Raw genomic sequence first — 24982 nt, 5'->3', positions numbered from 1 at the left:
GAAATGGAGCAGCCAGGACTCAAACCAGCCCTCATGGGGGCGCGGGCATCGCAGGCAGCAGCTTAAGGAGCTGAGTCAGCGCTGGCCCCTCCTCCCTCCAGCTGGAAGATTTCACTTCTAATTTGCGTTTGCCTGTCACGCGTGGTGGTTACTGACAGCCAAGGCGAGTTGAAAGATTCGGATCAATGGTATTGCCCTACACTGTATTTACTCCAGAGAGCTTTCAGTCCTAAGCTCTCTGAATAGCCAGGACCAGGGAGACCAAAGCCCGGAGGTCCCAGTCGCAGGACTCGAGCCCAGTACCCCAGTGGGACACGACGCGGCCATCTCAGCCACGGCCGAGGTGCCTGGCCCCTGGAGCGCGTTTATTTTTTTAAGATGTATTTTTATTTACTTGAAAGGCAGAGAGGGAGAGACAGAAGTCTTCCTCCTGCCGATGCACTCCCCAGATGGCCACCACAGCCAGGCCTGAGCCAGGAGCCAGGCGCCTCCCCCAGGGTCTCCCGTGGTGCAGGGCTCAGGCACTTGGTCGTCGGCTGCTGCTCTCCAGGTGCGTTGCCGGGAATCGGGTCTGATGCCGGATGCCGGCATCGCAGGCGGTAGCTTCCTCTGCTGTGCCACAGTGCCAGCCCCCGGAGTTTATTTTTTAGTGCCTTTCGTCACTGGCATCTGAGATTGTAAACCAAAAGCATTTAAGTTGTGCCCCCCCACCCCCAAGTTTCTCCTGCTGCGGGGGGGCCGCCTCCCTGTTCACCGTCCCAAACCTACGTGCTGTGCCTGGCCTGCCTGTGCGGCTGGCCCCGTGCTTTGTCACGGGAAGTCCCCGCCCCCGGCAAGCGTGGCTCCTGGCGTAGACAAGATTATAGGTTAGGTGGAGCCGATTCTGTCCCGTAGGAAGGGGAACATTGGCTCCTGAGCCCGTGCGGGAGCTGCCGTGTGAGTGCCAGCTGTGTCACGTGTCACCCAGCAGCAGTGCGGGACAGGCCCAGTCCCACCGGTCACCGCGGGCGCCGTGGTCCGCCGTGGTCCGCCGTGCACAGTCGATAGCCTGTGAGAATGAGTTGAGAAAGAAGTCCCTTGTCCGGCACAACCCACTCCACCCCATTGGCCTTTTTTTGAAAAGATTTATTTTATTTTATTTGAAAGGTAGAATAACAGGCAGAGAGAGAGATCGATGGCTCTTCCATCCACTGGTTCACGCCCCCAAATGGCCACTACAGCCAGAGCTGGGCCAATCAGGAGCCAGCAGCTTCTTCCAGGTCTCCAACGCAGGTGCCGTGCCCCAGGGACTTGGGCCATCTTCCGCAGCTTTCCCAGGCGCATCAGCAGGGAGCTGGATCGGAAGTGGAGCAGCCAGGACTCAAACCGGTGCCCACCCATATGGGATGCCAGCACGGCAGGTGGCGGCTTTACCTGCTACGCCCCAGGGAGCAGCTCCCAAACGGCCACTCCACTGTGTGTCTCTGTTTCCCCCAGCCCCGTGCCGTCAGTGCAGCCAGCCTCTGCAGCTCGGCTCACCGGACGCCGGGGTGTGTTTTAGGGGACACATTCTGGAATTCAAAATAAAGGGCTGTAGTCGTGCCCTTGACAGTCAGCCTTAGAAATCCGGAGGCGCTGCCTGTACCAAAAACACAGCCCTGAACTCGAGAATGTGCCTGCTCTGCTGTCCCGGCAGCCCTGCTCCGGTGAGACCCGAGTGACGCCAGGGTCCAGCTGAGGACGCGGCTGTCGGCCTCCTGCCTGGGCCGAGTCGGGCTTTGGCGGCTTCTTGGCACCCGGGTCACCCCTCGGGAGATGTCTGAATGGCTCAGGGGTGGGCGGTAGCCGAGGTGCACGCCCTGGGTCTTTCTCTGGAAGCAGTTTTTGAAACAAACACAGATCTCATCCTCTAGTCCACCCCACCGTAACCCAGGCTGAGCCGGTGCCGAGGCCGGGAGCCAGGAACTCCATCCAGGGCCCCGACTACGGAGTCGTGGTGGTGCCGGGGACTCCGACGTCACGCTGTTTGGATCAAAAGCCCTGGCTGGGCCCGGTCCAGGTTCCTGTCTCCCTGTGTGAGAAGACAGCCGGGAGCCGCAGAGGCACACTGCATCCCCTCACCCAGCCTGGGGCGGGTGGAGAGCGAGGCTCAGCTGCAGGGTGAGGAGTGGGTGTGCCCAGCATGGGGCCTGGAGGTGATGGCTCCAGATGGCGCACACAGCTTGGGTGCTGCCGGTCCTTCGTGCCTTGTCCCTTCGCGACTCCCTGCCTCACCCACGTCACCAGGGAAGCTGGAGCCTGGAGTGTGGGATACAGGCACCTTCACCGCTCAGCCAGCGCCTACCCCCGGGGACAGTTCCAGAGGGGCCATCAGAGACCCCAGATGCCCGTCCCCGGTCTCACCAGTGGTTCACTAGACTCCCAGTCCGCACTGACCGGGGGAGGGACTGCAGCCTTTCCTCCCTCTCTGGGCTCGGGCGCTCAGGGATCAGACGGCCCCCAGAGAAATTCTGCCCAACACACAGGTGCTTGCAGCCTTCGAGTGGACAGTGGGCCCCTCCCTCCGGCACCTTCCGCCCCCTTGCAATAGTCCTCGTCACCGAGGTGTCATGTCTGGATTGCATTTTATTTGGGAGCAAAACAGCGCAGCTCTCCTGGGGCAACAGGGACGCAGGGGCCTCAGCATCTAACAGGAAGACAGCACGCTGGGGGACGGGCCCACGGGGCCAGGACACTGGGGGTGTCCTGTTGCTTGGCCTTCATCCGCCCGCTGAGGACGCCGCGGGAAGTCGTTTGCAGAGCTGGGATCCAACGGCGGAGAAATGAACGTGTGAAAGGGATGTGCTCATGTCACACCAGGTGGGTTCACGCTGGGCAGCATGTTGCCGTATGCCCCTCCCCCCCTGGGGTGGAGGCCTTCCCTGCCTGCAGGGTCTGGGGCAGCCCCCGGGGGTGGGATCGCATCTCGCCCTGGGCTGCAGCCACTTTGGAAAATGTCAGGCGCTCTGAAAGCCTTGAAATTGAGAGGAGTCCTGGTAAAGACCCGGGAGCCGCTCAGGGCACTGGCCGTGGCCCCGGCCGCCCCCACCAGCCCTCAGCCCAGGCACCCCCAGGGCTTCCCTCCACTGCCCCTCTCCAGCTAAAGCGGCGGTCACAGGAGAGCGTCAAGGTCAGGTTAGCGGAGTTTACTGGAGCCAAGAGCGAGCCCGCGGGAGCAGAGCTTGGAGCAGAGCTGGGCTTTCCTCCCCAAGGTCAAAGCAGAGGGACTTCCTTATCACGCCGGCTAGAGCCGGTCTGGAGATTTGGCTGTTATCTCACTGTCTGTTTTCACAGAACACAGTGTCTCGGTCACGGGGTCCCCACTGGGTGCGGCGGAGCCTCAGCCTAACTCCTGGGGAAAGGTGGGGGTGCGCGGAGGCTCAGCCGAAATCACTGCCGCCTGGGAACTGTTGAACCTGAGACCCCTCGTCACTGTCCGTGGCCATCAGAGCGGGCACCTTGTCCGAAGGCATCTTTTCGTGCGGCGGCTAGGAAGCCCCAGGGGGTCCTGGCTGCCCCTATCCCTGGCACAGAGGCCAGGGATTCCGGCACAGGCCCCCACACCTCACTGAGCCCACTCCCCCAGGTCAGATGAAGAGTTGAGAGCCGGGCAGGGGGAGGTAAGCCGTTAGCTCAGGCTGGGACGCCGCTGGGGGCGCCCCTATCCCAGTTTCTGGTTCTGGTTTCTCTTCTGATTCCGGCTCCCTGCTGATGTACCCTGCCACCCACCTGGGGGACCTGGGCTGAGCTCCCTGCACCCGGCTTCCTCCTGGCCCAGCCTCAGCCACTGTGGCTTTGGGGAGTGAACCAGCAGACGGCAGATCTCGCACGCCTAAGTTTTCAAATGAAAAAAGCCGGGGCTCAGCTGCCGTCCTGGGGGGGCAGTGGGTGGAAAGCATTGGTTCCTGTGGCATCCACCCCGTGAGCGCAGTGTGGAGGGGGAGGGGGGCTCTGCTTCTGGGCAGATTGGGAGAACTAGGGGGAAAAATCGCCCCTTATCTGATGCCCCTGACCTGCTAAGAATCAGGAAACCCGCCCCTGACTTCCCTGTGCCCTGGGGAAGGGAAGTCGACAGGACCGGGATCTGCTCCAGAGTGGGGCGGGCCCAGGCTGCAGCCCAACCCTACGCCTTCTCCCCCCTCATGGTCCCCAGGGCCTGCATCTCACTGCCAAGGGGCCACCGTGTACTGCAGGGGGAGCTGACCCGCAGAGTGGCGGTGGCTGCAGGCGAGGGGCAGGGGTGAGAGGGGCGGGGGTGAGAGCCCCGGGACTCTGCCAGCCCCCGGAGAGCACGGGCAGAGCACGGGCGGAACAGAGCGCCACGTGTGAGAAACAGCTCCTGCCCAGGGACCGCTGGGCACACACAGCTCCCGCCGGCTTGACCGGCTTCTCCCTCGTCCTCCCAGCCGACCACGGGGGCCGGGAGCCTCCTTCCCGGTGCCGTCCCTGCCAAGGCGCACAGCTCCCGGCGGCCAGGGTGATTTTTCTTTTTTAAGATTTGTTTATTTTATATGAAATAGCTTCTGTCCATTGGTTCACTCACCAAATGGCCAAGCCAGATCCCAAAGTCAGGAACTCCACCCGGATCTGCCACGTGGGTGCAGGGTCCAGGCACTTGGGTCACCCTCCACTGCCATCCCAAGGGTATCACAGGGAGCTGGGTTGGAAGTGGAGCAGCTGAGACCCCAACCGGCACCCACGTGGGCTGCCGGCATTGCCACCGGCTGCGGCTGAACCTGCTCCAACACGGCACCAGCGCTGAGTCTTTGTTGGTGATTTAGCCTTCGGCAGAGCTCCCACCCATTGGTTCACCCCCACCCCCACCCCAAATGACCACAATATCAGAGACCACGCCAGGCCAAAGTCAGGAGCCAGGAACTCCATCCAGGCCTCCCGCGTGGGTGGCAGGAAGCCAGACTGGGGGCCACTTACTCCAGGACGGGAGGCCGGCATCACAGCCAGCGTCCTAACCCGAGACCGGATGTCCACTCCTGAGTGCTGGGCTCGACCATGGGCAGCGCCTGGTCGAGAGAGTCTCATTCATGTGGTTTCAAACTCAATGATAAAAGCATACGGAAAGATTTCTAAGGACAAAGTATTATAAAATAGCTTCGTTCTGTGCCGTACCCTGTTAATGGGGACAGCGAGGGCGGGTGGAGAGGGGCTGGGGGGTTGTGACAGACCTACAGGCCGCCTCAGAGGCCCCCACACACCCAGGCTCCCGGGCAGGGGTCTTCCATCTGCTGGTTCAATCCTCAAATGGCCACAATGGCCGGGGCTGGGCCAGGCAAGAGCCAGGAGCCTGGACTCCATCTGGGTCTCCCACAAGGGTGCAGGGGCCCGAGCACTCGGGCCATCACTGCTGCCTTCCCAGGCCACAGCTGGGAGCTGGATCTGAAGTGGAGCAGCCGGGACTTGAACCGGCATCCTGATGAGGCATGCCGGTGTTGTGGGGCAGCAGATCACTCCCTGTGCCACAGCGCCAGGCCCTCTTGGGCGGCCTAAAGGCGCCGCCCTGGCTTTGCTGCCAACAGCCCAGTGGCTCAGGTCACAGTGGAACCTAAAGGTCTTAGGAGAGGAGGGATTTTCAGGCTTGCCTGGGGCTGGCCGACTGTCGGCCACAGCTGAGCGTCCCTGGAGGAAGGGACTCGGGCGACCCTTTGGGGTTGGCATTTGAGTCGCTGTTGGCCCCGCCCCCCCCCACAGGCACATGTATGCACACGCATGCACACTCCCCTGGACTTGCATCCCCATGTAAGCAGCTCTGGTCCGGTGAGCGAGTGCGCCCCGTGGCAGCGTCTGCGCCCTGGCGTCGTCCTGCGGTAGTGACCCGGGTTTCTCGTTAAAGGCCACGGTGGTCACAGCCCAGGCTGGACAGCGGGGAGCCCTGGGTCAGTGAGAAGTTCTCATATACTCCGCGTGCTTCCCGCAGGAAAGGGGTCTGCGGGCCAGCGGTGGCCCCGGTCGGTCATGATTGCTTGTCCAGATGCTCGTATTCCAAGTGACTCATCTCCGTCCCCGTAAAACGGGCTGTCCCCAGGCGGAGTCCCGGGGGCGGGGCCGAGCTGCGGCTGTGACGCCAGCAGCTGCTCTGCTTCAGATCCAGCTCCCTGCTGACGGACCAGGAAAGCAGCAGAGGACGGTGGGAGGGGAGACCCCAGTGGACGTGCGGCTCCTCACTTTGACCTGGTCCAGCCCCAGCCGTCATGGCCTCGTGGGAGTGAGGCAGTGGAGGGAAGACCTCTCTCTCTCTCTCTCTCTCTCTCTCTCTCTCTCTCTCTCTCTCTCTTTCTGTCTAATAAATGAATCTAGTTGAGAGGGTCTGCTTGGTGTTAAAGGACATGAAGTCCTGTGTTAAATGCCCGCGCTGGACGCCAGTGGACAGAAGTCCTTGTTCAAAGGCGACATCTCTGCTTTCTGTAGTTTTTGCTTTCCACGCCTGGCCTTGGAAGCGCACGCGGCGTCGCAGACCCTGGCGGGAACGGACCCCACGAGCCTCAGAGGCACCTGCAGCCCGAGGTTCCGGCGCTCGCTGCTAAGGACGCGCCCGTGTTCTGGCTGTGTCGGCAGAACTCGGCAGAACGTGTAGGCTCACAAACAGCTCCTGGGAAGACGGCGCTCCCCGGCCTGCTGCTCTCCGTACTCCCTGTGCTGACGGCACAATAGCAGGCCAGCTGCTCCGCTCCCCAGCACTGGGGCGTGGGCCGTGTACTTGCCTTTCCTTAGGAACATTCTTTGTCTTCCACGGAACGCTAGGAGGGCTTCCTGTCACAGAGCACAAAGCCCCGAGGGAGGGCGGCTCCCCTGCCACTGAGCCCTGAGCCACCGAAAAAACACCTCGGGGTTGCCAGGCTGCGGGGAGCCCTGGGAGGAAACATCGTTCCCAGAGCCTTGTCCTCCTCTGGGTGATGACCAGGAAGTGCGAGGAGCCAGCCCCAGGCTGTGCCATGGATTTTTCCCACTCAGCACCTGCCTCTGAGTCCCAGAGCCCGGTGCATCTTGGCTGTGTCGTTGCAGCCCCCGGCTGGTGGCGCCCAGAGACACAAACGGGAAACCAGTTAAGGAAATGACGCGCCGCCGTGCCGTTCCACTTACGCAATGTCCAGAGTCAGCAGGGGCAGCCTGTGCGGGCGGCTCAGTACGGGGTCCCTGGGAGCCAGGCCGGGGAGCAGCCTCGACCCCACCCTGCCGGGGGCTCCAAGGCACAGGATGAGGACTTAGGAAGGGTGTGCAGTAAGAATTGCAAGAGGCATTGCTTTGGACGGGCTCCCGCCCCGGGCCACAACAGGAAAATCAGAACGAGTCGCCCACGCTCAAGTCACCGAACCTTCGGTGAAGCCAGGAGAGGGGGCAGCCAGCATGACCAGCACTGTCCCCTGCTTCCATCCGAACCTGGTGTCAGCCGCCGCCGATTTGTCTCCGGCTCTGCCTCGCCCTACAGGGGCGTCAGCGTGGGGATGGCCACCCCGCTCCCCACTCTTCCCTCGGCCTTTTTCTGTCTGTAAAGCCGACATCTGCTCAGCTCGTCAGAATACTCGTTCTGTTTGTGAAATGAAGTGTTGCCCACTTCTAGAATAGAAAAAAGCCCATTAAGATAAAAAAAGAAAAAAAGAGGGGGTATTTAAAAGGCTGAGTTGCAGAGAAGGAGAGAAAGAGAGGGGAGATCTTTATCCACTGTTCAAATGGCTGTAATGGTCTGGGCTGAGCTAGGCAGAAGCCAGGAGCTTCATCCAGGTCTCCCACGTGGGTGCAGGGTCCCAAGGACTTGGGCCATCTTCTGCTGCTTTCCCAGGCCACAGCAGAGAGCTGGATGGGAAGCGGAGCAGCCGGGACTCGAACCAGCGGCCATATAGGATGCTGGCACCGCAGGCGGTGGCTTTACTCAGTACGTCACAGCGCCCACCCCCCATGGAGATCTTGAACTTGCTGTCCAGTTTGTCCCTTGACAGGGGCCACAGTTGTGCCAACCACAGGACACAGTAGGAAGCTGAGGACGGTAATTTCTCAGGGGCAGTGTCCCACCTTCCCCCCACCCCCCTTACTCAGGGGCAGTGTCCCGCCTTCCCCCCCACCCCCCCTCCTCCCTAACCTGTGTCTCCCAGAAGTTCTGAGCCTGCAATCCTAGCGCTGCTTTTGCAACAAAGTCGCAGTGACCTTGTCCGTTGCTGTCTTTGGGAGGTAGTCGCTCTGCCCTCCAGGACAGCCCTGCACAGTCCTGGGGCTGCGTGGTGACTGCGTGAGAGCCTCTGAGCCCGAGCAGGCCCCCACGGGCTGCCCTGCCCAGCAGTGCAGAGCACCTCCAGTCCGGAAAGCCACGCTCCGCCTCCCAGCCAGCCCTCCTCTCTGGGGCACGCACTGAAGAACAGACCGGAGAAACCCCAGCCAGGGAAACTCATCCCCCAGCTACCCACCCCCAACAGCTGAGCTTGTCCTTGTCTTTGGGACAAACGTTGGGGTCAACAGCGAAGACCGGGGGCCGGCACCTGGGACACCGGCACCCCACCTCGGAGCTCCGATTCGAGTCCCGGCTGCCCCACGCTCTGATCCAGCTGGAAAAGCAGCCGAAGCCGGCCCCAGTGCTTGGGCGCCTGCAGCCTTGCGGGAGACTCGGATGGAGCTCCTGGCTTTGGCCGGCCCAGCCGCAGCTGTCGTGGCCATTTGGGGGAGTAAACCAGCAGAGGGAAATTCTTTTTCTCTCTCTGCCTTTCAAATAAATACAATAAATATTCAGAAAAAAAAAAAGGAAGAAAAAATACGTGAAGATCTTGGGTCTGCCGCATCCCAGGGAGTGTGCCAGGGGCAAATGGGATACAGTGGCTGCTGCTTCCCGGACTGGGCTGCCAGCACGGCCTCTGGTCCCCCTCCCCAGGCTCTCGCCACCCCACCCCTACCTGGAGAGAGACCGGCTGTTCAGTGCAGGTGCCAGTTACGGGCGGGGAGGGCACCCTGGGAGGGAAGGAGATGCAGGGCGGGTGCGTGGCGATGATCCAAGGACCCCTCCGGCCCCACCTCCCCGGATTCAGAGGCGGCCAGGTCCAGGCCCCCTCCCCGCGGCTCACACCAGAGCCACGTGAGAACCCTGCCCCCTCCTCGGCTCCTGCCATTTTCTCACTGTGTCTCAGTCACTCCAGAAAGCTGCCCCCTCCCGCACCTGCTCAGCTCCCAGGTGTGGAGAAGCCGGCCCAGCCAGCGGGCGCGGCTGTCTCAACCCCGTGAGCTTCCAGCCCCCCTTTGGCGGCTGAGCCTGGGGAAGGTGTTTTCCCACTGCCGCCTGCGTTTGAGGCCCCTTGGGGAGCCGTTCCTGTTCTCCGCTGTGCGTGGGGTCCCCAAAGAGGCCACAGAAAACGCGTGCTCTGAGAAAAACAGGCATGGGTTTCAAAACTTCTTTGCACCTCGATTTATCTTTCTTTCAGGTTCTTTGTTGGAGAGGTAGAGTTACAGACAGTGAGAGGGAGAGGAGACAGAGGAAGGTCTTCCATCCCCTGGTTCACTCTCCAAGTGGCTGAAACAGCCAGAGTTGAGCCTATCCAAAGCCAGGAGCCAGGAGCTTCTTCTGGGTCTCCCATGCGGATGCAGGGCCCCAAGGCCTTGGGCCATCCTCCACTGCTTTCCCAGGCCACAGCAGAGAGCTGGATTGGAAGAGGAGCAGCCAGGACTCGAACCGGTGCCCATATGGATGCTGGCACTGCAGGCAAAGGATTAACCTACTCCACCACAGAGCCTGCCCCTAAATGTATCTTTCAATTCCATCTTTCCCGGGAGGTCAGGGGAGCTCCTTTGTGTGGGGGCCTGGGGGCCGCCCCCCTGGGCATCTGTGCTCTTCCCTGGGGGACGAGTGCCCTGACCCCGACTGCTGACGGACGCGCCCCACCCCACCCCCCTGCTTCCATGCAGAGCTGACCGCTAGTGAACAACCTCACAGACCAAGCCCCTAGGAGATCCCCCACAGAGCTGAGCAAGACTGGCTCCAGAGGGCACGGCCTGCTGCCGGCCCAGGCCGCTTCCCTGCAGGAAGAGACGCGGGGTAGGGGTGGGGGAGAGGACCGCCCTTCCACGCAGTGTGGCTGGGGCAGTGGGTGTAGCTCGGGGTCTCTGGGCCCTGCCCCCCTCCCCGACTACCCCCGAGTCCTTCCCTCTCATCTCGGATTTTACGGGGAGTCTTGTGGGATTATAGGATACACGGGCCTCGAAGGAGCCCATGTGTGGGAGGAGCCAGACATTGAAAAGGCCCGAGGGGCGCTGGCGTGAGGGTGCATCTCCCTCTCCCGAGATCAAGGTCAGGGTCAACAGGATGTGTGGGGGGGGGCTGTGATCCCCTGCCCTGGGCCCCTGCGGCTTTCACTGGTCGTGCCAGGGCCTTCGCTACAGCGGGAAGCCGTGGAGAGAGGGGCAGCAGGCAGCCTAAGCCGTGTTCTTCCCACCCTCAAGCCGTCCTGCCCGGCTGGTCTCCCGCGTGGGGCCGGGGGGTCAGGAGCGGCCGGCGTCTTCCGGTTCTGCTTGAGGATTGTAAATCCGTCATCCTGAGTTCACACTCCGGAGAGTGAAAGTGGGCGTTACTAATCGGCACCTTCAGGCAGACGTCATAAACCGAGCCGGTCTCGGGCCGCCGCCGGGTCGTCTGTCACCCCGAGTTCTCGGGCCAGAGAGGGAAGCAGGGTGACTCACTGCCCAGGCCTCTGGGTCTCCACCCAGCACGGGGCTTCCTCGCAGCACACACTTTCCTATTACATAATCCGCTCCCCGGGCCACCAAGTGCAAAGGTCACAGACGCCCAGAGCGTCTCCCGCCGCTGGCCGGGGGAGCCGGGCCCCAGAAGATCTCGCTTCCCTGTGTCAAGGTGGTGATTACGCCTCCCGGAAGCCGCCTTCCCGTAATTGTTCTAACGCCTGTGCGGGCGCACGCAGGCGGTGCACCAGGAACCCGGGTATTTTTAGCTGCTTTTTGCGCCGCCTCTGTGCTACGTTCCCGTGTTCTCATGCCGGGGGCACAGGTTTGACGGGCAGGTGATCGCGGGGGTTTGTTATAGGAGAGGAAGAGCCAGCACCTTCCGGTGGCATCCACCACCCACCGTGCCCTCAGCGCGGTCCCGGAGCCAGCGCAGCACCCAGGAAAACGTACCCTGTGCGTGGAGCGAGCGTGGATGGGAGCACAGCCCCCCCGGGGGGCGCCCAGGCCCCTCCCCCATCTTTCCACGCCACCGCCATCCCTCCCTGATGGGCAGGAACCATGAGGGTCAGATCGCCCCGGTCGGCATCGGCCTTCGGTTAAAAAGGCAGAAATCGGAGAGGAGCTGCCCGATGATAGCAGGTCGGGGGGATAACCGCTTCCCTCTGTCCCCCCACAGCGGGGCTTCTGACGGCCAGCAGCGGGCACAGCAGAGGCCCCTCTGCGCCATCTGCCTGGGGGCAGTCAGAGCCCACAAGTGCTCAGTCCCCTACAAGAGCACCCCTCTGCCTCTCCCCCAGGACCTGTGACCCAAATTGAGGGTCCCACGACCCCCTCCTTGGGCTCCACTTCCCCAAAGCATGGTGAGGGGTTGTTGTAAAGGGCGTTAACCAAGACTGCCGGCAGCAGAGGGCACAGCGTGGGGGGGCAGAGCTTCCGTGTGCCCCCTCCCCCGGGGCACCTCCCCAGACCCCGTACTTGGCAGGGGTTCGCGGACGTTCCACTGGGTACGCGTGGATGACTGTGTCAAAACGCAGACCCGGTGCCTGTGGACGGGGAGCCCACCTGCTCAGCATCTTCTGGGCTCCCCCTGGGGCTGGGGCGCGGCCCTCTCTGGGACCGAGGGTCCTAGGGCTGGGACAGAGCAGGGTCTCTGCCCGCCTGGGAGAAGCGCTGCGGCCTGCACGGGCGGCAGAGGCTCAGAGAGCGGGAAGCAGGGGCCGCCCCCGAAACTCCCCCACCCGTGATGTCACCAGCTGTGGCCTGGGCAAGAGCAGCTGGCGCATCCCACCTCGAGTTCCAGCTCCCCCAGCTCCTTGCTGATGTGTCGGGGAAGGCAGCCGAGGATGGCCCAAGGCCTTGGGTCCGGGCTCCCATGGGAGAGGCCCCGGTGGGGCTCCCGGCTCCTGGCTTCAGCCTGGCCCAGCAGAAGGATGATACTCTCTCTCGCCCCCCCCAACACCCCACCTTTCAAATAAATAAATAAATCTATAAAAAGAATGGATTTCAGGGGCTGGTGCTGTGGCATAGCAGGTAAAGCTGCCACCTGCAGTGCCGGCATCCCATATGGGCGCCGATTCAAGTCCCGGCTGCTCCACTTCCAATCCAGCTCCCTGCTAATGCACCTGGGAAAGCAGCAGAAGATGGCCAAGTGCTTGGGCCCCTGCACCCACGTGGGAGACCCAGAAGAAGCTCCTGGCTCCTGGCTTCAGTCTGGCACAGCCCTGGCCATTGTGGTCATTTGGAGAGTGAACCCGCGGATGCAAGATCTCTCTCTCTCTCTCTCTCTCCCCCCCTCCCCTCCTCCCCTTCCTCCAACTCTTTCAAATAAACAAATAAATCTTTTATAAAAATGGATTTCAGCTCTTTAGCAAGGCAAGCAGCAACATTTCTCTATCCACCCCCAGGATAAAGGGCATGCGTTTGATGAAACACTTGACGCGAGGTGAATGCAAACCACCTTCCGTAATTGTGGGTAACTAATCCCGTCCTCGGAAGAGGAGGGCGGCTGCTGGCTTGTCTCGTGGGGCCCTCCCGCGCCGGCAGTCCAGGCCCGGCTTACATAAACGGCCTGTGCTTCCACCCACCAGCTCCACCCGCCCGGCACAGGCTGTGACTCGAGCACAATTAGAGGCTTCCCGTGGCCTGGCTCTTGGAACTCCAGGGACGACTGCAGGAGCCTGACCTCGCCCGACCCCCGTCTGTGTGCATTTTCCTTACTGCAGGGCACATTCCAGCTCACACCCCCCCCCCCTCCAGCTCACCCCCCCCCCCCCCGCCATGTCCTCCGGAGATTAGAGCACCTTCTTAAAAATGCGCAGCTGGGGTGTAGCAGGTTAAGCCACCGCCTGCACTCCACAGGGGCACTGGTTTGCGTCCTGATGCTCCACTTCCCATCAGCACCTGGGAAAGCAGTGGAAGATGGCCCAAGTGCTTGGGCCCCTGCACCCGCATGGGAGACCTGGAAGAAGCTCCTGGCTTCAGATTGGCGCAGCCCCAGCCATTGTGGCCAATTGGGGAGTGAACCAGTGGATGGAAGACTCTCTCTCTCTCTCTCTCTTTCTCTCTGCCTCCCCTTCTCTCTGCGTAACTGTGACTTCCAAGTAAATAAATAAATCTTAAAAAAGAAAAAATCATTTAAAAACTACCCGTGCTGTGATTATAATTGCCCTTGGGGACTCGCTGCCGTGTTAATGGCTTCCTCTCTTATGAAACTCTCTGCTCCCATGGAAAGCAGTCATGACCGGAACGGAAACAAAGCCCTGCCCGTTTCTGCCCTGGGAGCACCAGGGTCCCGCCTGGCACCGGGGTCAGTGCCGGCGGCCGCGGAACTGGGACGTGGCTCATAATGACGTCCCTTGCCTCAGTGGAGCGCAGAATTCACTGTGGTCCTTAGCTGGGAAAAGCACGGAGCCTCGTTTATCAGACAGGACCTGGTGCAGACTTTACCTGGTAAACACAGGAGGGCTTGGCCAAGGTGAAGGGAACGGCCTCGGAGGTGACCTGCACCCAGCACGGGCGTAGCCCAGGTTTTACTGAATTCATGCAGCCCCTCGGCCTCCCCCTCACCAAGCTGGGACCCATCATGCCCTTCGGCTTCTCCTACGCTGAGCCCAGAGTGCTGGAATCCAAACGGTGGATTTGATATCGTCTGCCAGGGAACAAGGTTTACTTTGTACTGGGATCCAAACAGTTCAAGCAGCAAAGTGTACTGGGACAATGAGAAAAAAGAGAGAATTTAAAGAAAATAAACGAAAAAAAAAATAAAAAGCTTCCCATTATTTTCACCAAGTTAAAGTGGCCTGGATTTCACTCGGCGCCTGCAAACTAGACCCTGATCCGCAGATTCCATAGTGGCAGGGTTTTCCTTCCCGCCCTGTGACGTCATGCCGCAGGCACTCGGAGCACAACCAGATGACGAGGAATAAATGGAACTCAAGGGCCCTGGTGCACTTATTTAGAGAATGCATGAGTCAAGTCAGCCCCAGGGCTGCTCAGGACGGAGAAAGAGTTCATGGCCCACGATGAGCTCGCCTGCCCGCCCGCCCGCCCGGGGTCCGAGGGCCACACACAAGCGGTGAGCTGGGACAAAAGCAAAGAGCAGAAAAACCGAGTGGACAGAGAGGCGCGAACGCAGAAGACACAGCCCTGCAGTGTGGCGTCAGCGACTGAGGCCCCGAGTCTCTGCTCTGGAGCTGCCTGCCCTGACTGTACCTGCAGGAGGAGCTGACCGCAGGGGTCGTGCTGTGGGTCTCTAACTGCCGCTGTTTGTTCTTTCTTTCTTTCTTTTTTTTTTTTTTTTTTTTTCTGACAGGCAGAGTGGACAGTGAGAGAGAGAGAGACAGAGAGAAAGGTCTTCCTTTTGCCGTTGGTTCACCCTCCAATGGCCGCCGTGGCACCGCGCTGATCCAATGGCAGGAGCCCGGTACTTCTCCTGGTCTCCCATGGGGTGCAGGGCCCAAGCACTTGGGCCATCCTTCACTGCACTCCCGGGCCACAGCAGAGAGCTGGCCTGGAAGAGGGGCAACCGGGACAGAATCCAGCACCCCGACCGGGACTAGAACCCGGTGTGCCAGCGCCACGAGGCGGAGGATTAGCCTAGTGAGCCGCAGCACTGGCCCGATGTTTGTTCTTGGAGGGAGCTGATCCTGGGCTGTGGCTCACTAAACTGTCCCGTGCTCAGGCACCATAGGAGAGAGGGCCTGCCAGCTGTCTCCAAGGCTCTGAGCAACCCCACAGCTGCCTGTGCCTCCGGTCCCCTGGGTGTGGCGTAGGTGCAGGTCGCCAGCAGCATATCAAAAGGGTTTCCGAATGCACCCCTAAGGTGCTACTCCCCAGAGGACCCCTTTGTGTGGCAGCGTGCTACGTGGGTCCAGCTCGTCCCTTGTCCCCGGGGCGCACGGGAGCCCCTGACCACAGCCCCACCTTGGCTGCCAAAGACAGCAGCAGCCTCGCTTCCAGGCTGTTTCAGAGCCCACAGTCCAGGCTGCTCCGGGCCAGGAGCGAGTGCCGGGGGGGTCCTGGAGGTAGAGCCTGGGCAACCCCCGACACCTTCTCTGTGCACCTGCCAGCTCCACCAGGCACAGGTTGCAAATACAGCGGGGGAGAAGCTGTACCTGACCTGGGTGCATCACTGTACCCTGCGCCACACTGAGTCACTCAGCTTACCTGGCACGCACATCGTGTTAGGAGTTCCAAGTCACCTGGGGATGATGTAACGTGTCTGGGAGGGTGTGTGCAGTCTGCATGCCAAGACTGCTGTGTTTCAGCGCCTCCACGGCTGCTGGCTTCGCAGAGGGGGGACCTGGAATGAACCCCCTACAACACAGGACGGCTGCCCCTCCTGCTTGCAAAGGCGACAGCGAGCAGACGCGTGCTCCCTCAATGTAGGCAGTTGAATGGGACCCCAGAAAGATGAGTCCAGACCCTAATGCCAGTGGGGGCCAGTGGGGGGGCCTTATTTGGAAAAAAGTCTTTGCAGATGTAGCTAAGAACCTTGAACACGTTGTGGATTTGGAGTGGGCCCTCAACCCAGTGACTGCTGGCCTTAGAAGAGAAAGGAGGGAGATGTGGCACCCGAGAACATGCAGGGGAGAAGGCGGTTGCAGGGCCACCAGGCAAGGGACAGCTGGGGCCATCGGCATTGAACGGGCCAGGAAGGGTCCTTGCCTGGAGCCTCAGGACAGGGCACAGTCCTGCCACGCCCTGGTTTCACCTCCATGTGTTTCTGCTGCCCAAGGCCACCCAGCTGGGGAGGACTTGCCAGCGCAGCCCCAGGGAGCCCAGCACCCACGTCCTGAGCCTTGCGGGTGGCGGGAAGGCGCCTGTGCCCTGCGTGGGAAGGTCAGAGCTGCACCTGTGCCCCCCGGGGAGAGAGGAAAGTCACGCAGGCTCCGGGTTTGGCGTCAGCATGGCAGACCTCCCGCGGTGTCCCGCAGGCAGCTGGGGCCCTGGCCCCGGCACGCACAGGGCACCTGACCAGAAGCCGCCGAGGGAGGCACCGTCCCTTTTAGGACAAGTTATGCATTCGCACTTGAGCATTTTAAAGTCGAGTGAAAAAAGTAATTAAGTCAGGAGAACTTCCTGAACTTGGGACATAGAGACTGCTGTGCCCAGCTAGGCAAGGTGAGCTCCTGGTGTGTCCCCCGAGCCCTTGGCGCCCAGGTGGCAGGTGGGCTCCCAGGAACCACCGCTGTGTCTCCGTAGCCTGTTTGTACCCGGAGCTCAGCTCACCAGAGCTGGTCTTTGAATCACTTTTGCCTACCGGTCTTGTGAGCGAGTTCCTTATTGTTTTTTCTGTCTGGGGAAATTTAAGATGGGGCAGGGTTCGTGTAAATTACAGGATAGGCCGGTGCCGCGGCTCACTAGGCTAATCCTCCGCCTGCGGCGCCGGCACACCGGGTTCTAGTCCCGGTAGGGGCGCCGGATTCTGTCCCGGTTGCCCCTCTTCCAGGCCAGCCCTCTGCTGTGGCCCGGGAGTGCAGTGGAGGATGGCCCAGGTGCTTGGGCCCTGCACCCCATGGGAGAGCAGGAGAAGCACCTGGCTCCTGGCTTCAGATCAGCGCGATGCGCAGGCCACAGCGCGCCGGCCGCGGTGGCCATTGGAGGGTGAACCAACGGCAGGATGATGCTGGTTACCCCCGAGGGGCAGGCAGGAAGACGATGCTAACCACACAGCGGCAGAGCCCCGGGGAAGCAGTTGGGGACAGCCCAACCCTTTCCAAGTGTCCATCAGCGTTTTCTCACGGGGCTCAGCAGCCTGGGCGATGCATCTTCTGACCGGAATTCCACCAACACCCACTTTTTGAAAACACGGTTTTTTCCCTTTGGAGGAGAAAAACCCTAAAAGTTGCTTTGGGCTCCCAAGATGGCTCATTCAGGCTCCCGGGCCCTGCCTGGGTGGGAAGGGAGGAGAGAGGGAGTGTCGGACCGGGGTAAAACGAGGACAGGAGGGGCCGGCACTGCGGCATAGTGGGTTAATCCTCTGCCTGCAGGGCCAGCATCCCATATAGACGCCAGTTCGAGTCCCAGCTGCTCCACTTCCGATCCAGCTCTCTGCTGTGACCTGGGAAAGCAGTGGAAGATGGCCCACGTCCTCGGGCCCCTGCACCCACGTGGGAAACTCAGAGGAAGCTCCTGGCTTCGGATTGGCGCAGCTCCGGTTTGTTGCAGCCATTTGGGGAGTAAACCAGAGGAGGGAAGACCTTTCTCTCAGTGTCTCCTTCTTTCTGTAACTCTACCTCTCAAGTAAATAAATAAAATCTAAAAAAGAAAAAGAAAGGAAGAAATGAGGCCATGGGTAACTCCCATCAGCCGGAGCCCACACTGCGTGCCCAGAACTCACCGGGCTGAGGCTGCAGGAGGCCTGGTAGGTGGACGCACCCCAAACAAGGAAGTGGAACGCAGTCTGAGGGGTCAAAGAGGAAGTGGGAGGAGCCCAGCCTCTGCTGAGCCTCGCCGGGTCTCTGGTCAGAGAGGGAAGTGGAGGAGGACTTTCCTGTCCTTTGTTAGCCTTGGGCAAACTGCTTCCACTCATCAGGCTTAGGGTGCTCTGCTGTTTTTTTTTTTTTTTTTTTTTTTTTTTTCTAACTTATTTACGTATTTGGAAGGCAGAGTGACAGAGCTAGCGGAGAGAGACCTTCCGTCTCCTGGTACAGTTCCCAAATGGCCCCAACAGCCAGGAGCCAGGAATTCATCCGGGTCTCCCATGAGGCTGGCAGGGGCCCAATCACTTGGGACATCCTCTGCTGCTTTCCCAGGCACATTAGTAGGGAACTGGATCAGAAGTGGAGTGGCGGGGACTTGAACCTGCGCTCACGTGGGATGCCGGTGTGGCAAGCAGTCAATTAACCCTCCTGCTGCGATACTGGCCCCAGGATGCTCTGCTTTCCACTACTCACCCGGCCCCTTGTTTTGTCACGGTCCAGTCACAAGCAGCAAGTCCACCCCTACCTCCAGCCGTGGGACTGGAGCCAGCACAGCCCTGGGCCTGCTTGCTGGACCCCGGCTAAGCTAGGGTCCGACTTGGCATGGAGCGAGGGTGCCACACGGCAGGTGAAGCATGAAACCAGCCAACCAAAGAGAACCAGGATGCAGTCGGCTGCTTCGTCCCTCTGAGCAGGAAGCTCACGGGCTCAGGTCACGCTTGTTTGTCCTGGATCCATCAGATGCCCACTGTGGCCCTCACTGCAGAGGTGCCCGCGTGGCTTCCCTGGGCCTGCTGGGTGGCAGGAGGCAGAGAGGAGCTGGCCAAAGACGTGGGAGAGGGGACAGAGTGCAGCCCCCAAGATGCTTCTGCTCTGCCCTCCTGCTGGCGAGGCCTGCTAGTGCGGAGTAAGGGTCTCAGCAGTGCAACCCGACCGGGGTTAAGAGGAGGGGCTGGCCACAGTCGCGGTCTGTGATGCTGGCATCCCGCGTGGGCACCAGTTCGAGTCCCAGCTGCTCCACTTCCAATCCAGCTCCCTGCTAATGCAAAAGCAGCAGACGATGGCCCAAGTGCTTGGGCTTCTGCCCCCACATGGGAGACGTGGATGGAGTTCCTGGCTCCTGTCTTTGGCCTGGCCCAGCCCTGGCTGTTGTGACCATGTGGGGAGTGAACCAATGGATGGAAAATTTCTCTCTGTAGGTGTCTCTCTCTCTTTGTATGTAACTCTGCCTTTCAAATAAATAAATAAATCTTTATTTAAAAAAGTACACTGAGAAGTAGAAGAACATGAACGGCCACAGCCTTGGTGGCAAAGCAACTTACAATTCAATGGGAGAGACAGACACAGTTATTTACAGTCAACCCGATGGAAGCCAACATTGCCCTCTATTTTAAGATTTATTTATTTATTTGAAAGGCAAAGTGACAGAGAGAAAGGAAGAGAGAGAGAGAGAGAGAGAGAGAGAGAGAGAGAGAGAAAGAAAGGATGAGAGAGAGAGAGATCTTTCATCGCTGGTTCACTCCCTAAATGGCTGCATCAGCCGGGACTGGGCCAGGCAGAAGCCAGGATCCAGGAGCTTCCTCCGAGTCTCCCACGTGAGTGCAGGGGCCTGTGTTCCTGGGTCATTCTCCACTGCTTTCCCAGGTGCACTAGCAGGGAGCTGAGTTGGAAGTGGAGCAGCGGGGACTCGAACCGGCACTTAGAGGGGATGCCGGGCCCAGAACACTGCCTTCTAGTGGAAGAACAAAGCACGGGGACCCGCAGAAGGAGGCGCAGGGAGAAGGCTCCGGGGTCCACACGGGTGACACGGGGCTGCCGTGGAACTGAACGGGCCGCCTTCCCTGCTGGCGCCTCTGGGCTCAGACACGGCTTCCCCGCGGGTGTCTCCCCGCTCCGGGGCTCCCCGTGGTGTCTGAGTAAAGTAAGGTGCCGGGTCAGTGCTGGGCTCACAAGGGCGCGAATGAATGCACGCAGAGGCGGAGCGGGGACCACAAAACAATCGCTCTGGGAAAAGGCAGGCGGGGCCGGCCATCCGCAGAGGACCCGCGAGGCCAGGCTTCAGAGCTCACGGTTAAGTCTGTGGTCGGCGGGGTTCTGGAGCCAGGCAGTGAGCTTGTTCGTGTTTCTCAGAGAGAATCCTGCGTGCCGTGTGCCAGGCACCCGGAGAGCGGCAGATCTCCCAGGTCAGGAAGCCGCTGAGCTGTAGGGAGCTGCGCCTCTCCAGCCTGGAACGAAGACTTTTGCAAATGCAGGAGGCTGCCCGGTTACCCTCGCGCTGGCTCCTTGGCCCCGAGTCTCCCCGGGCGGAGACTGAAGCAATGTGTTAGCTCAAGGCCCCTGGGTCACCGCCAGCGCTCAATTAGGAAATTGTGCCTGTAGGGTAACCTACATTTTCTGTACTTTTCCAGGCCGCCAGCGGCCAGATGGTTCATGTCAGGAGACTCTGCCTTTAACTCTTTTAGGTCCAAATGCGAAAGCCGACTGCTCCAGAAGCAGGCGTGGCGTCCCGGGAGTGAGCGACGTGGGAGCAGGAACGCCAGGGCCTGGCCAGGGCCAGCAGCGCCCCCGTGCCTCGCAGCACGGCGAGCACCAGGGCTTGCCGGCGGCTCTCCACGTGGCTCATGTTCGGACTCAGTTCTTCCTTCCTTTGCCGTACGGCGACGAGGCTGGGCTCTGGAGACTGTTCTGCGCGCCAGGGTCTCTCCTGTCCACCCCCCAGTTCCCTTGCCCCCAAACCTGTGATGTCGCTAACTTCCCCGGCTTTCCCCGAGGTGACCCCTGATGCGTGCCCACTGCGATGGCGAAGCCAGGGTGCGAGGGCCCGCTCCCATCGTCCCCGCCTCAGGAAGGGGGAAGGGACGCTGCAAAGCTGTTTCCCGTGCGTCGCGGCTGGTGCCCAGGCAGTGAGAAGAGACTGCCGACACGCCGTCCTGATGTCACCAGAGGCCACTGATGGGAGCAATTGTAGCCTCGGGCTGGTAATGGGACTTGGCTGAGCCAGTGCTCTGCCGTGGATGCCAGGACCTGCGACGCTGGGGCTCTAGGCCAGGGGCACCGATACGTGTGGCCCTTACACAGTGTCTCCGCCACGGGAGAGGTGACATGGACAGATGAGGAGTTCACTAATGAAACGCTCATCACGGGGCTGGCGTGGTGGCCCACGTGGAGCCACCATGCGCGATGCCGGCGTCCCAGCCCCGAGTGCTGGTTTAAGTCCCGGCTGTTCTGTTTGGATCCAGCTTCTTTTTTTTTTTTTTTTTTTGGACAGGCAGAGTGGACAGTGAGAGAGAGAGAGACAGAGAGAAAGGTCTTCCCTTGCCGTTGGTTCACCCTCCAATGGCCGGCGCACCGCGCTGATCCGATGGCAGGAGCCAGGAGCCTGGTGCTTTTCCTGGTCTCCCATGAGGTGCAGGGCCCAAGCACCTGGGCCATCCTCCACTGCACTCCCTGGCCACAGCAGAGAGCTGGCCTGGAAGAGGGGCAACCGGGACAGAATCCGGCACCCCGACCGGGACTAGAACCCGGTGTGCCGGCGCCGCTAGGCGGAGGATTAGCCTAGTGAGCCGCGGCACCGGCTCTGGATCCAGCTTCTTGCTGGTGCGCCTGGGAAGGCAGCCGATGATGGCCCAGGTGCTTGGGACCCTGAGAGACCTGGATGGGGTGCTTGGCTGCTGACTTCAGCCTGGCCCAGCCCTGGCTGTTGCGGGCACTTATGGAATGAACCAGTGGATGGAGCTCTGTCTCTCTTTCACGCTGCCTTCGCAATACACAAATCAGTAAGTGAACGCTCGTGACGCGAGGGACACACTCAGGGGCTCCGGAACGCTCTGGTCTGAGTGCTCTACAGGGAGGGGGAGGGAGGGCCGTGAGCCCCCCGCACTGCTGCAGCCTGTGGGTGACATGACCGGCCTGGAGAGCAGTGCCACCAGGCAGAGGTCTCTGGACGACTGACCAACGTGTCCTCTCTGTGGAAGACAAGGGCTGGGTGGCACCACTGACCTGAGAGTGGACACTGTCCTTCCTGGTCTCCATTCTGTCCTCAACCCACCGCTGTCCACCCTCCCTCCCAGGGTGGGACACCAGCGACCCTGCTCCTCTGGGACCGCCCTTCTTTCACATCCTGGCCAACGTCCTTGGCCGTTGACTGTGTTGACCCCACATGACTGGCACCTGGGACGTCGCGCCCCCTCCTGCCTCTCCCCTACCTGTCATCAGCACCCTCCCTCTCTCTTGCCCACACCCTCACTTTCTGGGGGTCCTCAGATGTCTGCCCCGGGTTTTGTGTGTGTGCGCAGGCATGCATACACGCCGGAGTGCCATGATGATCCCCTCGGTGACGGATCTCCCACTCGAAGCAGCCCTGCGGGCGGTGAGGCCTCCCCTACGCCTGTCGCCGGCTCCCACGAGCACTCGCTCCGAGACTCAGGGCAGCACCGTGGCTTCTGCGTGTTCCTCCCCATTTGCCGCTGAAACTCGGCAAGACGGGCACTCGGCGCCGAAGACAAGCCTGCTGTCTTAGTAAGAGAGCCCCCATTCGCAGCTGGGCACGGGGCACCTGCAACACAGGCCTCGTTCCCCGCCCGCCTTGCGACTGGGCGTGACCACGTGACCGAGTGCTGGCCAACGGCCGGTGAGAGGATGCGTGTGCCTGCATGTGACCTCTGAGGACAGGAGGCTCGGTTCCCCACTACCCTCCCCGGTGCCAGCTGGCCGTGCGAGCAGGAAGCGCACCGTGACCTGGCAAAGCACAAGCCGCGGCAGCCCTGCCCGTCTGACCCAGGAAGCTCCTGCTCGGGAGGACGCGGTGCGCTGGTAGCCAGCCTCGTGTTCCCTCAGGACGTTCACAGAAAACCCGTTCTCAGGAAACACTGCTGCTCTGGGCACCGAGCCGCTCCCAGGACGACTGCCCAACCCCCGGGCCAGCAGCTCCACGCACCCACACGTGGGCCCCGCGCGTGCACACCAGGCCCGAACCAGCACGGCACTTTTTCTTTTTTCAATGATCGATTTATTTATTTATTTTAAAGTCAGAGTTACACAGAGAGGGAAGCAGAAAGAGAGAGAGAGAGAGAGAGAGAGAGAGAGAGAGAGAGAGAGAGAGTCTTCCATCTGCTGGTTCACTCCCCAATTGGTCGCAATGGCTGGAGCTGCGCCTAGCCGAAGCCAAGAGCCAGGAGTGGATAAAGACCTTGCTCTGCCTGTCTCTCCCTCCCTCGAACTCTTTTAAATAAATGAAATTTGAGGCAAGACCCCCACACCCACACAGACACCTGACTTCCCCCTCCTGCCTGCGCGGGAGTGCCTTCCGGACGGCTCTGGCTGAAGCGGGGCTCTCCCCTGCCTGCCGGCTTCGTGAGCTCGGCCTCGGGGCGCTGGCCGGTCACTGTGGGAGTCTCCGGGCAGCCAGGGTGGACCAGCCCCGGACTTCTGTCTCGGCAACGCCGTGACTTTAGGCGTTGGATCCCGGCCACTCCCCCCCCAACATGGTGGTCTTGTGTCTGCCACACAGCACCGGCTCCGGGCTCCGGTGTGGGAAGCTTCCTGCGGAACCCCGGGGACCTTGTTCCTGTATCTGAGAGAATTCGAAGCAGAAGCAAAAGTGGGCAGGACAGTGTAACTCGGACCAAGTCAGGCCCCCACCCCTCCCTGTGGACAGATGGCCGTGAAAGACGTTTATTTGAAAGGCAAAGTTACTGGGGGGGAGGAGGGAGATCGATCGCCTGGTTCAGTCCCTAAATGGCCACAAGGCTGGGCTGGGCCAGGCTGAGGTCAGGGGCTCCCTCGGGTGCAGGGACCCAAGCACTGGGCTCTGCTGCTCCCCGGGGACAGCCGGAAGCTGGGGACCCGAGCCTGAGCCGCATCTGGGATGCCGGCGGTTTAACCCCTTGCACAACTCCAGCCGTCTCCGCCTCCGTTAGCCACCATCCCATCACCACCTCGCCTTAAAAATGAACTTTCCTAACATCGCTGGTTTAAATAGCTTACATTTCCATCTAAATCTTCTTTCTTATTTCGTTCAAGTCAATGCAGTTCAAGTTTCCTTTTGAAAAATTTTAACTGATGTCTACCATAAAAATCCCTACACGCGTGGCTCAATGAATTTCCGATCGGTCTCCTTGGAAGGTTTGTCCTGCCGGGTCCAGGCGGCTCGGAACGCGGCCATGTGACCTCGCAGGCTGACCGCGAGCCACGCGGAGTTCAGGCGGGAAAACAAGGTGTGACCGGGTCATCGGCCGCGGACTCCCGCGTCGGGCGGGCGGCACCAGGGACACCGCCGGGGCCACCACCAGCTCTGCCGCGAGCCGGCCCTCCGGTGCGGGGCGCAGGTCCCGGGGCTCGAGCCGCACCGCGCGGCCCCCGGACCGGTCATCCCGCATCCTGGGCCGAGCCCCAGCCCGACGCCACCGGACGCCGCCGGCTGCCACACCGCGTGGCCGTGGCTCGGCCAGCCCACGGCAGGGACGCCACACGACGATGGGGAGCCCGGGGGGACCGGCAGGGCCGGCCGGAAGCGGGCGCAGCGGCCCCACGACTCCCCGACGGCCCACAGGGCGCCCGGCTCCACCTCGGCGGAACCGGCCGCCGCCACGCGCGCACCTCCGCCCGCCCCACCCCGCCCCCGCTCGCGGCTCCGCCCTCGCCCCGCCCCGTGACGCACGAGAAGTGGGAGGAGCCACAGGGCGTCGGCGGATGCCCGCGGTTTGCCGCGGCCCGCGTCTTCCCGGAGCTCCTCCTACGCCCTGTGGCTCTGGACAGGGCGCCTGCGCAGTGCCGACCCAGCCCGGCCGTCTCCCCCTCCCCCTCCCTAGCAACCGTCGCCGGCGGCCGCCTCCGCCCCCTCGGCCGCGCCCGCGCATGCGCGCCCCGCCCGGCGCGCGGCCCCGCCCTCGCCGTCACCCGTAACAACCACTCGTGCCCGCGCCGCGCCCCTCCTCGCGCTCGCCCTCAGCCCCCTCCCCGGAACCGAGCAGTGGAGCGCAGACGGCCGCGCGGAGCCGCCGGCATGAGCGACCCCTGCCGCCCCGCGCCCCGGGCCCAGCCTTTCTGACAAGAGGTAGGCGCGCGGAGCCGCGGCGGGCCCCGGTGCGGCCCCCGCCCCGCGCCGGGCCCCGCGGGGACCCCCGGCCGCCTGCGGGCCGCGCGCGGTGCTGAGGGGCGCCCCCCGCCGCCGCCCCCTCCGCGGGCCCGAGCGCCCCCGTGCGCGGGCAGCGGCGCTGGGGTTTGGGGGCCGGGGGCGCGCGCCGGGTCCTGCGGCCGCCCCCGGAGCCCGCCCGGCGGGGATGCGCTGGGTCCGGCCATTGGCTAATCCCCGAACGCCGATTGTCATGCAACAGAGGCGGCCGGGCCGCGGACGCCACCTGGCCGCGGTCACT

At 61.8% G+C, this 24982-nt stretch overlaps 1 protein-coding gene and 2 long non-coding RNA genes across 5 annotated transcripts in view; 2 read left to right on the top strand and 1 right to left on the bottom strand.

The window, feature by feature from the left end:
* LOC149121073 (uncharacterized) lies at positions 1–12523 on the top strand. The gene is made up of 2 exons (XR_016223998.1): positions 1–2838; positions 12293–12523. It is a non-coding gene; the product is annotated as an uncharacterized LOC149121073 (long non-coding RNA).
* Positions 6307–12282, bottom strand: LOC149121074 (uncharacterized). The gene is made up of 2 exons (XR_016223999.1): positions 8108–12282; positions 6307–7587 (listed from the first exon to the last, which is right to left on the bottom strand). It is a non-coding gene; the product is annotated as an uncharacterized LOC149121074 (long non-coding RNA).
* An 11927-nt stretch (positions 12524–24450) lies between the features above and the next one.
* SEC14L1 (SEC14 like lipid binding 1) overlaps positions 24451–24982 on the top strand; it is a 61589-nt gene continuing 61057 nt past the window's right edge. For 2 of the 3 annotated variants that reach the window (XM_051827997.3, XM_089317727.1), the window contains exon 1: positions 24451–24663. The gene's annotated coding sequence lies outside the window, so the exon portion shown is untranslated. The remainder of the gene's footprint in view (positions 24664–24982) is intronic. The other variant, XM_070060245.2, reaches the window with a different exon arrangement.

The sequence above is a fragment of the Oryctolagus cuniculus genome, chromosome 17 (assembly GCF_051225735.1).
Source record: "Oryctolagus cuniculus isolate XC-2025 breed Fujian yellow rabbit chromosome 17, ASM5122573v1, whole genome shotgun sequence".
Taxonomy (NCBI): domain Eukaryota; kingdom Metazoa; phylum Chordata; class Mammalia; order Lagomorpha; family Leporidae; genus Oryctolagus; species Oryctolagus cuniculus.
The sequence above is the reverse complement of the archived record's forward strand: the minus strand, read 5'-3'. Positions and strand labels throughout refer to the sequence as shown.